Source organism: Tachypleus tridentatus, chromosome 13 (genome assembly GCF_004210375.1).
Source record: "Tachypleus tridentatus isolate NWPU-2018 chromosome 13, ASM421037v1, whole genome shotgun sequence".
In the NCBI taxonomy this organism is placed as follows: Eukaryota; Metazoa; Arthropoda; class Merostomata; order Xiphosura; family Limulidae; genus Tachypleus; species Tachypleus tridentatus.
In genome coordinates, this window is record NC_134837.1 from 182,274,205 (window position 1) to 182,290,547 (window position 16,343).

Below are 16,343 nucleotides of genomic sequence, written 5' to 3' on the forward strand. Positions count from 1 at the left end.
CAGAAACTCAGTGGGAGTGTTGTGTTCAGTAAACATAGTTTAACAGAAACTCAGTGGGAGTGTTGAGTTCAGTAAACATTGTTTAACAGAAACTCAGTGGAAGTGTTGAGTTCAGTAAACATAGTACAACAGAAAGTCAGTGGAAGTGTTAAGTTCAGTAAACAGCTAATATTTTGTGTCCCCCTTTTGGTTTAATAACTGCAGACAGTCTTTCAACCATTGTTTCAACACATCTAATAAAAGTGTTTTTTGGGAATTTACTTTAAATGTCTGTAATACACTTCCATAAAGTTTCTTTAGAAGTAATTTTTGACATGTTTTTGATCCATCATGTTCCAGATCTACTTGAGCTTGTTGAGATCGGGACTCTATGGGGTCATTGTATCATTTAAATGACTCCAGCAGCTTCTTGTCCCAGATATACTCAAGCTGGTTGAGATCGGGGCTCTATGGGGGCCATTGTATCATTAAAATGACTCCAGCAGTTTCTTTCTTACTGTTTGAAAGAGGGTAGTTATTTTCTAGGTAGTAGAATCCTTAACCAATAATACACAAACCACTGGACATACCACGACAGATCAGTATCTGATGGTATCTGTACTGGTTCATTATTCCATTTATTTTGCAAATATCTCCTGTTGCATTAACAGAAAAACACCTCCATACCATTACACTGACTCCACCTATATTTCATGGTTGGTGCTATGTACTGAGGTAAGCATCTTTCACCTTTCCACTGTCGGACGTACGACCTACATTTTGAACCAAATATTTCAAAATTGGACTTATACACTCATAAAGATAGTTACCAATCATTAGCAGTCCAGCTTTTGTATTTTTTAGCAGATTTCAGTCTCTTCATGATGATTGTAGATATAAGTAAAGGTTTTATAACTGCTTCACAACCAAATATTTCATTCTCATTGAGTCTTCTTGACGCTGTATATCAGGACACTTTTCTGTCATTTGGTTCGTGGCTGTTTATCTCGTGTAGTCTTCATTCTGTCCTAAAAGCTGCATAAACAAAGATACTTAACATCAGTATAACTGAGTTTAGGTGTTCCTCTTCCTTTCCTATTTTCTAATTTACCTGTTTCAGTCTCATTATCTAGGGTGTACTTAACAGTTCTAGGAGAACATTTCAATTCTGAAGCAATTTGTTGGATAGTCCAATCAGCACCACGTAAAGTTTTTGTACGAACTCTCTGCACTACTGACAATTCTCTACGCTTTTTGGGCCATAAAAATAAAACTTAATATAATGTGTTAAACACTCTCTGTATGAAGGTTTATTTGTGGGGTGTTATTAAATTGATTTCTAACATACACCGGTACCATATGTTAGTTCCTCACTAGCATCTTTCTATATAGTTAACACACTGCATTGGGCACCATGACAGTTATTTCAGACCTTAAATTTAATCAGTATGTTCATTCAAGCAAAACCCTTATGATATGTCCTTGGTAAAAGTTTACGGAAATTCTAAAGAAAAACAAGTATTCTCATACTGGTTCATCGGTTGTCAACAGTAAAGTATTACCATGTTGTTTTAGGTATAAAATATTTGAGTTTTCTTACGTGGTGACATGGAAAAATTAGCCCCACAAAATGGAAAGAATGACAAAACATTTTCATATCCTAACACTTTTGTGTTTGTGTTTTGTTATAGCAAAGTCACATCGGACTATCTGTTGAGTCCATCGAGGGGAATCGAACCCCTGATTTTAGCATTGTAAATCCGTAGACTTACCACTGTAACAGCGGGAGACGACACTTTTGTTCAGTACTATAATTGAATACTTGTTAGATATGATTTTGGTTTGTTTTGTTTTAAATTTCGCCCAAAGCTACTCTAGGGCTATCTGCGCTAGCCATCCCTAATTTAGCAGTGCAAAAATAGAGGGAAGGCAGCTAGTCATCACCACCCACCGCCAACTCTTGGGCTACCAACGAATAGTGGGATTGACCGCAATATATAATGTCTTCACGGCTGAAAGGGCGAGCATGTTTGGCGTAACGGGGATTCGAAACCGCGACCCTCGGATTACGAATCGAGTGCCTTAACCACTTGGCCATACCGGGTCGAAAAATGTTTGTTCCTTGTCATAATATTTAAAGATATATTATATATGGTAGGATGCAATTTATTAATATTTCAGTCATAACACCTGCGAACTGTAACCATCCTCCTATTTCTACATTTAGTCAGTTTAATTAAAATTATATAGTGCCAAATAAGTCACAGGGACTTTATTAGTTGTGCTTTATTTTTACAGATTACCTAAAGTTTATTCAGGCTTGAGAAAATTATTCAATAACTCATATTTTTATATATAACTATACAATCTTCTTAAATTTTCCTCATTTGGATATTTCAAGAGATCTGACATTGCGTTCTTACCATTCGTACTTCTAATAGCACAATGATATTACACTGCAATTTTAATTTTTGCATACGATTTCAAATTATTTTGATTGTTCTTAAGCATAAAGATATTCAAAGGGCTTTCTATACAATGCCCATCACGGATATCGAAATCCGGCTTTTAGCCAGTAGATTTGCAGATTCACTGCTGTGATCATCGAAGAAGGAGGTTCTTTGAAAAGTACGTCTGATTCTGCACCTTGCAAAAACTGTTAAAGTTCTTGTAACAGGTTTCAGAGATTTGATGTGACAATATTTTTTTTTTTTTTTTATTTGGGAGTAAAGCAGGCCTGTTAAGAATGGTTTGTTTTTACATTGTTAATAACAGGAACAGTCCACTGTGGAGGAGTACTGCCATCTATAGACTATCATTTCCAGACAACTCATCTTCATAGTCCTAACCTCTGCTCAAGTATTCTCTTCAGTTGAATTTCTACACGTTATTCGTTATTAGAAGAAAACTATACCTCATTTCAAGATTTATTGTATATCAACGATATTTTTATAAAGCCAAACATTGCTGATTATCATTTGCATTGAATACAAATCTTCCCTATATTTGTATTTCTTTGTGGTTCCTGAAGCGATATTCTATTGTCCTGATTCCAAACTTGTACAGTTTTACAATACAACATTTCTTTATCTTTTTATTAAAGATTGGTACTTTCTCTTGACAAAACGGATGGAGAGTCAGTGACATCCCTCAAATCAAAAGTGTATTTTGTAGTTTTAATTAAAAGTCCACATTCGTCACAACAAAGCTATAGGAGTTTCAAAAACGTCTGCTCTTGTGAAATTATTTATTACTAGAATGTAACATATGTAAACATTTTTCTAAAGTTACGTTATTCTCATTGGAAATTACGTTTTATGTGTTTCCCACGTCCCAAACAAAAATCACCAATAAGCTGACTTACCAGTGTTTTTTCCTATTATTTTAGTGCAGCCTATTTGAATAATCTGCCATATTTATATTCTTTTCCATAATGTACCTAGGGCATTAACAATTATGTTTCAGTTGGTACTTCTAGGACTTAAACAAAACTATGTTTCAGTTGGTACTCCCAGAACTTTAACAGCTGTGTTTCAGTTAGTTAACCAGCAGGACTCATCCATCACACAATTTGTCGTTCCTTTATAAGGAAAATCGCTGAAAGGTTACAGATGCAACAGGCCTAAGGAATGTTTCTGTGAGGAGAGACACACAGGATGATTGAAATCAATCGAGGCTTTAGTGTCATATAAACTGAAATGGAAACCTCGACTGTTCCACTGTACGAAGGTAGCCATTTTTATTATGTAGAAGAACTGTATGCAGTGTCTTTTAGTTTTTGTTTAGTAGAAAGAGGTCTATTAACCCACAAAGACCCTGCTACGGGACAGTGAGGCAGGTCCATGTTGGAGAAATTAGAATTCAATGAGTGAGTGCGTCATCAAATAACTGGCCTGCACTTTGGAGGGACCAATGGAGAGAGGTCCAAGCTGCAAAAGAGAAGGAGAAGACGTAAATTTATTAATACGTGTATTCTTGGAGGGCAGAAGACTCTTCACATGATGAGAGAAAGTCTTTATAAGAGAATCAGACATATTTGTCTGTACCTCCGCTGTACCAGTAGAGTGGAGTGCAGCAGCATACATCAGAGGTGGAAGAGGAAACAACAGTTTATGTGTTTCTGGATAAGAATGTTGTTTATGGTCTTCAAAAATACACTTCTTTTTCCTTTGCTAATTCAGGGTAAGGACGAAAACATGGAGGGTGGGAACCATTACAGTTAGAGCAATGTGGGTCCGATTGACACTCATAGCTGTTGTGGCCTTAGCCTCCAGAACGAGCACGTGTCAAATAATTACAACAAGATTTCTTAGAAACTCTGAACCTTTAGCATTGGAAACATGTGACAGATAATTTGCTTTGATAGTGGCAGGCAGACACAGCAATTTAAACGGCAACATCAGAACGTTTGTAATCCAAATTGTTCCATTTTTACAAATGGAGACAGGCCGAACAGCCGAAACACCTTGGCTGGAGAAACGAGCGAGGATCTCCGATTCAGGGATGTTAAGTAAATCTTTCTTCATGATCACTCCTTTTGAGGAATTCAGATTAGCATGGGAGTAACCTTGAAAGGCATATTCCCAATGGACTTCGATTTCATGAGGAGTGTGCTATCTTGTGTTTAAGATATTTCAACTGAGATCTCCTCATATTGTAGCTTTTTGACAAACTCAGAAGAGCTAATCAGCCCCTTTGGTTACTCCTGAATGAAAAAGGGAGCCATTTGTCCTTATGATTGATCGTTTACTAATAAATTTAATTTTATTTTGATGATCATTATTTTTATTATCCATAAGTAATACAGAATGATTCATTACCCATTGACCCCACCCTCCATGGAGTCCAACAAGAGGACGCGCTACACTACCCGACTAGGACAGTGTCGCTATGCCATAGTTTTGTAAGTGTTATACCCAAACACTAGCATCAGACATACTGCCCATAATACCCGTTGAGAACGTTTAACACCAGTACTCAGTTTACCTCTGCCCAACAGGATCACATGACTGACTTTTGGGGAAAGCATCACAAGTTCACCCAGCTACAGGACTTTACGGCCAAAGTGGTGTGTTTCAGTGCCTCCGACGCCTCTCAACCAATAGAATCCTCTTCTTCCCTTCAAGGTCCTACAAGGTCCCCTCGTCATGTAAAGGAATCCACATCGAGAGGTAACCATTTGGACTTGTTTTAAAAACAAGAGTATCAATACACACACAACATATTATAATGGTTTTATCTTAAACCTGAATAACCATCAACTTCTATATTTATTTATAACTTTACAACATGTCTGAATTATTAGGAAGAATTATATTATGTTCATATTCCAAATCCATCAAGTAGTAAGTGGATGTAGATTATGTTGTTCCATATGAAATATTTGAAGTAAGTGGTTGTATAGCCTGTTGTTTCTAATGGAATATTTCTGCTAAGTGGACGTTGGTGCTGTTGCCCCAAATGAAATATTTCTGGTAAGTGGAATGTAGATGCTGTTGCCCCAAATGAAATATTTCTGGTAAGTGGAATGTAGATGCTGTTGCCCCAAATGAAATATTTCTGGTAAGTGGAATGTAGATGCTGTTGCCCCAAATGAAATATTTCTGGTAAGTGGAATGTAGATGCTGTTGCCCCAAATGAAATATTTCTGGTAAGTGGAATGTAGATGCTGTTGCCGCAAATGCAATATCTGTGGTAAAAGGATGTAGATCCTATTATTCCAATGCACTATTTGTGGTAAGTGGATGTAGATCCTGATACTATATGATGTTATAGCTTGCGCTCGGTAACATACGCTCATTGGCAAGTCAAAATAAATTATAGATATTTACATTTTGTACTTTTTTATGACTCGGTGACACAGCGGTACCTCTGCGGACTCACAACGTCACAAACCTTTGATCTTCACTTCAAACAAATAAACTCTTTAATAAAATAATTTGAAATATAACATTCATTTATTTTTATTGTGTGAATTGAAAACTGAATTAAACCTGAACGTCTAAGTGAGTGTTGTATTTTGTGTATGAATATATTATGTTGACTCATCATTCATTACTGCGTGGATAGCTACGTGTAATACATTTTGTGAAATATGAATTTTTTTTGTTACTTGGAAGTTACAACTTTACTTGTCAATTTGTATGGACCTGTTGTTACTTAGAAACTACTTGTCAATGTGTATAAATTAATACGTTATTCACACAGTTATTTTTATTTCGGGTTCAAGTTGAACCTGAAAATGTTTTTACTGGACAAGATGTTGGGTTATTCATTTTTGGTAACTTTTAACTCGTAAGTGGAGTAAAGACAAAACGTTTGGTCACGCTACAGTTCAGCTGGCTCTTGTCGGTCATTACGTTTGTAAGTGTACATAATACGTTCCAATGTTTGAAAGACGAGACATATAACTTGTAGCACTGTTTAACTTGGATTTAACGTGGTTAAAAAGTGATAAATATTCACAAAAACATCAAAATTTGATTTCTTTGTTGTACGTACATTACACAATTTTAAGAATAAATATTTTTTTTGCATTTTAAAATATTCAAATTATTACATAAAAGTATAAGAGTAATTTTAAAACAATAATATTCTTTTTCTCTGATTTCTTTAGAGAATTTAATCTTTCCTTGTTACTTGACGTGTCCATAATTGTAACATTGGTTTCAATATAGCTACAACATACATTTGACAAATTGTCACATATCTAAAGTAAAAAAAAAAAAAACAAGAAGTTTGAAAGTCGACGAGAATGTAGGATCCACCTTCATGATGATGACTTTCTTTGATGGAAGTTTCTGGTTACTAAGAAGATGAACAAATATGTAATTATAAAACACTGTACGACGCTACCAAAACTGTTTTGTTTTTCACAGATTTCGTCTAAACGATAACACCGTTGTTTCGTTTCACCAGAACCTTCATTATAATTCATAAACGTCACAAAAATGGGAAATATTAAATATATTTATATATTATCTATATATAATATACGTAATAATGATGAAATATGAAAACAGAAATAGCAAAAATGTGTTCGTTGTCAAGTCACGGGGTAGCTTTGGTTTGTTTCGAATTTCGCGCAAAGCTACACGAGGGTTATCTGCGCTAGCCATCCCTAATTTAGCAGTGTAAGACTAGAGAAAAGGCAGCTAGTCATCACCACCCACCGCCAACTCTTTGACTACTCTTTTACCAACGAATAGTGGGATTGACCGTCACATTATAACGTCCCACGACTGAAAGGGCGAGCATGTTTGGTGTGATGGGGATTCGAACCCACGATCTTCAGATTACGAATCGAGTGCCTTAACCACCTGGCCTTGCTGGGCTCACTCGGGAGTTACAAATTTACATAAAATTTAGAGATTTATAGAAATATCTGAGACAAAACAGAAACAACGATAACACACAGCACAATATTTATTAGAAATACAGGGTGTTCGGAAAGTCACTGTGCACTTATATATTTATTAACAGACATGTTTCAATATAGAATACAGGAGGTAAATATGAATGAGAATTACAAAAAATGTTGAAAGTGATCCCCGTTGGCATCAATACAGGCTTGGATCCTTCTTATTTTGTTTCTAAACACCACTATCAGTTGCTGGCTTGAAACAGACTGAATGAATGCTGTTATCGCTGCTTTCAGAACTACACAGTGACTTTCCGAACACCCTGTATAATCTCACAAAAAAAGCAGATTACAATTGTAGTGTGTTATAAAATAGAAGGAAAGATAGTTTCACTTGATAACGAACCAGTAGACAGTAGAGATCAAACTTTAACAGAAACTGAAGGGCGGTCTTTAACAAGATAATTACAATGTGCTTGGCACAGAGAAATAGCAAGCTTTTCGTGGAACTGTTGATAGTTTAATCCACTCTGAAATACAAGGATGAAGGTAATATTGACAACAGTAAGATACACATTTGGTACGAAGTAATCCAAATGGGTGTATAGCCACCACAAAACTACCACTGACAACAGGTGACAGGATGAAATATTTTAAGTGGACATTGAAACACACATAACAAGATGACCAAAGCTAGAAACGTGTACTTTTAGCACGTGCATTCTATATCGAATTATCTAGTAAGGATGAAAGACATTTTGTTTGATGGGATAGAGAAAAATGGATCAATGGAGTATTCACAACAATGGTTTGGATTTCACAATTAACATGTGTTACGCTGAATAGGCTTATATAAAAACTGAGAAAGTTAATTAAAAGGCTTAGCTGAACTGTGGAGAGTAATACGGGACATTTGTAACGATAATCCACAATTACATATTGACAAACGGTAGAGCAGCATGAGAATACGGTGTAATGTTTCATGTGATGAGAAGGTCTCACATCAAAATGATAATCACGCCCATCGTCATGTTGACAAAACGTTAAAATCCCTTCACTAAAGATCTCTTTTAGTAGGATGGTCAAATTCCTGAACTCTTTATGGTTGTTATTCTGTTAAAGATCTCAATGCCGTAAGATTAACCAGATAGTAAAACTTGTGTCAATAAAGATAGTAACGAAGATGGTACACTACATGGAAATTTATCAAAACGCTTTATCAAAAGTGTAGCATCTTTTTACGCAGTTATTTCATGACTTCCTTATAAAGAAAAAAAGATTTTCCTTTCTCTCCTATTACACTATTTTTTCTAGTGATGGTGAGCTTTTGGGAAGATAACACTGGTATTGTGGCAAAACATTCTTTTGGAATACTTAAATGTCTTTTTTTCTCTCAATCTTATCTTAATCATTAAGATAAAATATTATGGTATGGTAATCTATACTTTAACATACTCCATTGATAATTAGAGAGTTAAACAGCAGCATCAAATCATATGGCATGGTAATCTATACTTTAACATACTCCATTAATAGGTAGAGAGATAAAATCTTATGGTATGGTAATCTATACTCTTACATACATTAATAATTCGAGAGTTAAACAGTAGGATCAAATCATATGGTATGGTAATCTATACTCTAACACACTCCATTAATAATTAGAGAGTTGGTGCAACAATTTATGAAACAAATTTTAAAGTAGCAAATTCTCACAGTTGAGTACCTGTTCCATATATTGTCTTCTTTGTTCTTCTCTTTGCCTTCTACAACCTCTGCATATTCAAGATTGAAAATTAAGCGATAATATATAAAGTAGCTGATGCTGGATACAAAAATCAGCAAGTCATATGACAAACAGCCGATACAAAATTGCGATAGAATGGTATATATGAAACTATAATTTGTCATTGTTTGGTAATACGTAGTAGTGTGATGCTGTTCTAAATCTGATTTCTTTTGAGAACAATAAGTAATAGTTCTTTCGAATGTAAATTATTAATACGTTAAAATGATAGACTGGGGACTTACAATTTCGAAGAAAGGAACCATGGTGTAGTCAGAAGAAAGTTCCTGAACTTATAAAGCCATATTTTGGGGTTTGATAGCTTGTGGTGGACAAAGTACAGAATGGGGCTATGCACGCTATTTAATGGTATTATGAAACAAAATAATATGGAACAACTTGGCAGTCTAGAACTAACGAGAAAGAGATTCGTAATAAAAGTCATACCTCAGACATGAGAAGAAAATTGTAGCGCCTTTTAACAGGCAAAATATTCACAAATACAAAGGACAATGACAAAAGCTGTCCACATGACCCAGGCAACAGCAGGAAAAAGAATAAAAAAGGATCTCTCTCTATAAATAAACTATACAAGTTGCTTCAACGAAATATCCAGGATTAGAGATCCAGTTGTTGAAGACTCTATGAATATATCTATTCAAGGCAAATGCAGTACGTCACGACACCCTACAAAGAGTATGTGCACTCTGTTAACTATGGAAACTTTGGTGTAATTTTGTATTTGGAGACTGGTGAAACAAATTTTCAAAAGGTACATGACATACCGCGAAACTTTATCGAAAAGATTCACGATTATTAGTGGAATTGCACCAGAGGTAAGTTATGAATCAAGAGGGTAGGTACAAAGGTCAAAGTATTTTAGTTTTGGAACTTCGTGCAAAGCTATTCGAGAGCCATCCTTTATTTAGTAGTGTCAGACTAGAGGAAAACCAGCTAGTCAACAACACCCACTGCTTACTATTGGGCTATTCTTACCAGTGAAAACTGGGATTGACTATTGCATCATAATATCCTCCTTTGACTGAAAGTTCGAGCGTTGTAACCACCAGAACAGGTCAGAGTGTACTCTCGTTACAATCAAATCAATCTTCTTACTTTGTACTGCATATAAATATAGAATTTGTAAGGAAAAGAGGCCTAATCAAGGACATGGACGGTTTTCTTTTAGTGGACGTTATTCAAAATCGAGCCCTTTCCCCAGATATCGATTTCATACAGTTCCATTACTGGCTCTTCGGTCATTGAGCGGTAAATTTGAAGGTTAAAATAGCCCAATTTGTAACTTTGCGCTTGACAACAATCACGGCCTTTAGTGTATGTTTTAGTTTTGATCGACAGTTTAGATAACATATAAGAGGTTCATGTTTATTTGATGGTTTGAACTGCATATCTAGTATTTCTGTGGAAATATAAAATGATATAAATCTGTTTCAAGTTTACCTCAACTTTCATGGCCGTAATATCAAAAATTATTGATTTCTCTGTTGAGAGTCATGAAATGTTTGGAATCAAACATCAGGTTTTTATATACCTTTATAGATGTGTTTGAATCTTATATGGCCAAATCTACTGAAAAAAAATCTAAGTTATTTTATGCATGGACGAAAAAAACATTATTAAAAACGTAAATGTCATTCTAATCTGGAATTGATCAGTTACTGAGTGCTTTATGTGTTTTGGTAATATTATTTGTTAAAATCCTCCCATACATATTTTAACTTAGGCTTATTATATTTATTTCTAGAAAATTTTCCACTGCATGTGCTGATATACATTTACTGCAATGTCTACGCCTTCAAAACCTCAACTACATGATAAGAGTGAAATGACGAAAAACAAAACAAATAGCACACCTTGCTGGTGAATCTGGATTTTATCTTGCGGAAAAGAATTCCTGGTGACGAAAACGAGAGCGAAGAACATGAAGACGGTGCCGGTAACGTGTTTGCTCTTTCGGCATCTTCGATTATTTTTTTTCTCACCAGGGCTCTTTGGACTATCTTCTGTTTTGTGTAAAACTCTGCAAAGTTGTTGACAATGATTGGTACAGGCATCCCAACAACCACTACACCAGCAATGCAGCAGACACTCCCAATCACTTTGCCAGGTAAAGTAACGGGAACCATGTCTCCAAAACCAACAGTCGTCATAGTAACACAAGCCCACCAAAAGGCAGAGGGAATGCTGGTGTAAAGTGTTTCAGGTTCGTCTTTCTCTGCAAAATAAGCGAGACTAGAAAAAAACAAGATGGAAATTACAAGGGATAAGATGAGCAACCAGAACTCTTGGATACTTTTCTTCATTGTATATCCCAAACTTTGCAAGCCTCTCGAATGTCGAGCCAGTTTTAAAATTCTCATAACCCTTGCCACACGGAAGATTAGGATAATTTCGTGAATGCTTTCAAAATCTTTAGGGACAATATTTGTAGCTACAAGAATTGAAGACACGATGAAAGGAGTAATAACTAGGAGGTCAACGGTGTTTAGTATACTTTTTAAAAACTTCCCTTTGTTTGGTGCAGAAAATAATCTTAAGATATATTCTATACTAAACCAAACCACACATGTGATTTCAATCATACCCAGTTTTTTGTTTTCTTTGTGTAGCTGAATTTCTTCATTGACATCTACATCATATTGTTCCTTTAAGGAAGGTATCGTACCTAAAATCTGTGTGGTGGATGATAGCAGGATGAAGAACACAGAGAAGCTGGCAATGATCTAAAGAAAAAGTTAAATTCTAATCACTAATCGATACTTATTGTCACTTTATGTAAGTATATGTGTTTAAAACATTCACGAATTACGCAGCCCTGTGATGATTTTATTGTCTTGAAATATTCACGTTTTACAGTAATTCTTGTACGCTGAATCCAACAATGATACCAATTTTCTTCGTCGCGTACAGATTTTTCATAATACGCCACATGTATGTTTAGACAAGTGAATTACTTTCATTAAAATCGGGTCACACTTTGTAACGCTTAAAATATTGGCAATCGATAAGACGCTCGCGTAGCCGATTGGTCTGTGACCCAAACATAATAATAAAAAAATGTTCATTTTGAGTAAACGAAATAATAAGTTGATTCAAGTAAGAGTTTTTCCTTTTAGGATTTGTAAATAATCCTTACATGAGAGACAAAATGAATATTATTTTCGAAATCTGCGTAGCTAAATTACGAAACATCCGTTATTAAAACGAAAACAGCTTTTATAAAGTTCTAATTCGCTAACCTGTGTTACGTAAGAATTAATAAAAATACCAGTTATAAAAAATCATAAAAAGTACATTTTGTAATATAACAAATAAGGAATAATTACAGCAGTAGCACCCGAATAGAATGAAAACAATGGACAACCAATCAAAAAACTATTTTAAGGGTAAACATCAAGTGTCAAATCCAATAATGTTTTCAGTTTATCCATTCATCCCCTGTCCTTGGCAAGTTGTAGATAGGTATGGATGTCCTTTAAAAAAGTAAAATAACAATCATGGAAATACAAATATTAAGTTTTACTAACTTTTGTAAGAAATGCCTTTAGCTTAGTTCATCCTTGCAGTGATGAAGAAATGATAGATGGACGATGGTTCATGATTTTATTTAGAGAGCTCCATCTATCCTCTGTTTCAACTATTTGAACTGTACCTTGCATGCCTTTCATTTTATGAACCAAACACAAAATACAGACCTCAAGATGGACAAAACACAACCTCAAGGACTTGACATGAGGGTTGTGGGTTTGAATCCCCGTCCCACCAAACAAGCTTGCCCTTTCAATAGTGGGGACGTTATAATGTGACGGTCAATCACGCTACTCATTTGCCAATGAATAGTATATGATTGTATGATAAATTAAATAATGTTGCAAAGCTGGTGGCCCTTTGAAGAGCTCGCTGTAGATATAGTACCAGTTTTTCCCTCATGGCTCCCACCCACTGAATTGTTAGGTGAAAGCTAAAGACGTGTAACAATTCTGCCATGTCACATGTTATTGTTGCATGATAATATATTTTGTAACCAACTTGGTGTCCTTTCTGTTTCGTGCTATGTCCCGATAGTTCATCTACAACAATTCCTCTGAGTTTTGTGCTTTCTAAAACTGATGATCAGAACCCATATTGTTATTTTGTTTGAATTTGAAGAACCAACAAAACAAACAGTAACGCTCTTCTGCTTCTTGAAATACAGATTTTACAGTAAGGGAACGTGCAAGTTTTGCTTTGTACAAAACATGAAAATTCGTGAGATTTTTACTTTGCAAATTAATTCGGTTAAAAAGGGTTAGGAGAACAGTGAATGAATGTAAAACCATTCCTTGTTACCAATTAAACATTTACTTCCAATACAAAACGGAGATTTGGAGACTATTGGACTTTGGCCTGATTAATTGAAGATATGGATACCCCAATGGGGCTATTATGAATGTATCTATTTTCCCAGATTCAACTATACCTGCTTCGAAGTTATTTTAGTGTACTAGAAGTCCGATCAAGGCCTGAGGCGTGCTTCTATCGATCTTTTAACATTGGGAAAGTAGAGGTCAGCGATACTTCTGGACTTAGAATGCTAAAATCCGGGATTCGATTCTCATCAGTGTACGAAATACAGAAAGCCCATTGTGTAGTCTCGCGCTAAAACAAACGAATGCGTCTAGGAAAGTTCTCAACCACTAATTGTAACAGGAGCTCAGTTAATGCCAAGTCTTTTTTCACTGTGAATCATCTTATACTTAAGTAACAGATCTCATGAGAATAGTCCTAACATCATGAGATAAGATATTCAAAATGGTGAACGTACTTTTCTACAATATATAAAGCCATAAGCTTAGCATATAATCTAAATATTTTTTTTTCAAGTTACTAATATGCATACGCATATGAAAATAGTTTACTTTTAACTAAGTACAAAACTGCACAAGGGGCATTCTTAGATAATTCCTTCACAGGGATTAAACCCTAAAAGTTAGCGCTGTAGGTCCCCAACCTTATGGACGTGCCACGTGGAAGGGGGAAAGTAATTGGGGGACTAGTGAAACAAACAAATTAGTAACGAATGTACTTTATTTATACGACTTCATATAAGATAAAAGGATAATAAAATGAATGCAGTATTCATCTGGTAGTGACAACATTAATAAATTAAAAGAAACGTACTTTGGCAGCCACTGAAGTATCAGGTCTTTCCATTAGGTTCCAGACAAACTGCTTACATTGCGCATACTTTCCTTCTTCAAACTTATCAACTTCTGTTCTAAAAGTAAACCGTTGAACGTCTAAGTCACTAAAAACTGATTCATTTTTTTCATAGTATTTGCTCATACAGCAAGGCTCCATACAAGTTTCTTTTAACATCCAGTAATCAAAATCGTCAGTGAGCGCCCTCACACAAAGTTCGTCCACCAAATGGAATTTTCCAGTGCGGTAAAAATTAATAATCGAAGTGAATGATGCAGGACTGTGATCAAAGAAAAACTCGTTTTCGTCAGGATTATACTCGTCACAGTATTTTTCAAATTCCTCAGGATTTCGGCATAGCCGTAGACGACCTAAGCGGGTTTGAGGGAAGCGCTTCAAAGTATTCCACATCACTTGATGTTTGACGCCACCAACATTTAGAGTCACCCTGTGGTTTTTGGTTTCAGTAAGATCAGCCACACAGTCATTTGGAGACAAATCAAGAACATCTTGTGTTTGCGCGTCATTTATATCTATTAAGGAAATTGGTAAACTACAAGAATATTGTGACTCTTCCACAGATAGGACTGGATGGTTACTTTCTATTTGATGCCAACCAGAGACATCTCGATGAGGTGAGTTATTCGTATGAAGTTTCTCTACCAAGTCCATTTCTTCAAGTGATACTGATGACCCCAGCGTGGCTTCAGAAGCAACTGAAATAAGAATATTTATGATAGGATATGTAACATCTTTTATCTTAAAATGTGAAGGTGATAGGTTTTTTGCAAAAGTTTTCAACTAAAGAACGAAAAAAAGATGAAAATCTGGAAGAATACGAAACAGTTATTATTATTTTTACAAAGAAATACAAAATGTTTATTCTACCATGCAATAAATCTAGATCTAATACCCCCACCAGCCAATCAACTTCTGAAAACTCTACCAGCAAAATATTTTCAGAATCTATTTTTTTAAGGGTTCATTTAAATATACATCCGTCACACAAGCCTACTTCATTTCAATGTATATATATATATATCTTGGATAGAATTTCATAGACATGGCCAAGTGGTTAGGGCGCTCAACTCGTAATATGAAGATTCCAAACCCTGTCACACCAAAGCATGCTCGTCTGTTTCAGCAGGTGGGAGCATTATAATGTGACGGCCAATCAACTTGTCTTTAGTAAAAGAGTAGCCCAAGAGTTGGAGGGGGGGGGATAACTAGCTGCTTTCCCTCTAATCTTACACTGCTAAATAAGGGACGACTAGCGCAGATAGCCCTTATGCGCGAAATTCAAAACAAACCAAACTGTTTATGCCTCTACTAATAAACTTGTACCATTTATACCTGTACTAATGTATTTCATTAGTCATTTAAATGCAATATTTGTTTTATTTAAGTTTTTAGTAGTTCATGGTACTTTAGGGACACGGGGAGGGATAAATTAATGAGTAAGAGGTGTATTGCTGAATTATTGTTATGTGACCCCTGTTGGTCCGACAAAACGGATAATCCAGCAAGACTTTGGAACCAAGAGTGCAGGAAATTCGGTGGTGTACCTTAACCACTTAAGAGTCTTCAGTGTGTGTATTTAGATTATTTTTATGTTTTTGTTCTTGCTTCTAAAGTGTTTTGATGTAAATATCTATATCACTGTAATATATTCATTTGTTTTATTTGTACCGTTTTTATGCAAAAAATCCGTCAACATGTGACGGATTAAATAAATTAATCAAAAAGGCACTTGACTTTCATTTAGAAGTCACTCGTTCAAATCACTACCGTAATATTCATTATTATTTTTCAAATGTACTTATTACTATATTTATAACAAATTCTTTGCATATTTGGAAAAACAGGAGTACAGTTATGGATTCATTCTGGAATAATAGTTGGAATAATGTATATAAAACCCAGTTGTATTTTGGTAATGCTGTGGTTTGTCTGTGTCTTAGCGATAAAAAAATTATGACCTGATATTGTTGTATTAAATACGTACATAAAACTTCG

General features: G+C 35.3%; 1 pseudogene; it reads right to left on the minus strand.

Annotated features, from left to right (window-relative positions):
* Nucleotides 1-7,761: 7,761 nt before the first annotated feature.
* On the minus strand, nt 7,762-14,999 carry LOC143236394 (potassium voltage-gated channel protein Shab pseudogene; annotated as a pseudogene).
* Between the last annotated feature and the right edge of the window lie 1,344 nt (nt 15,000-16,343).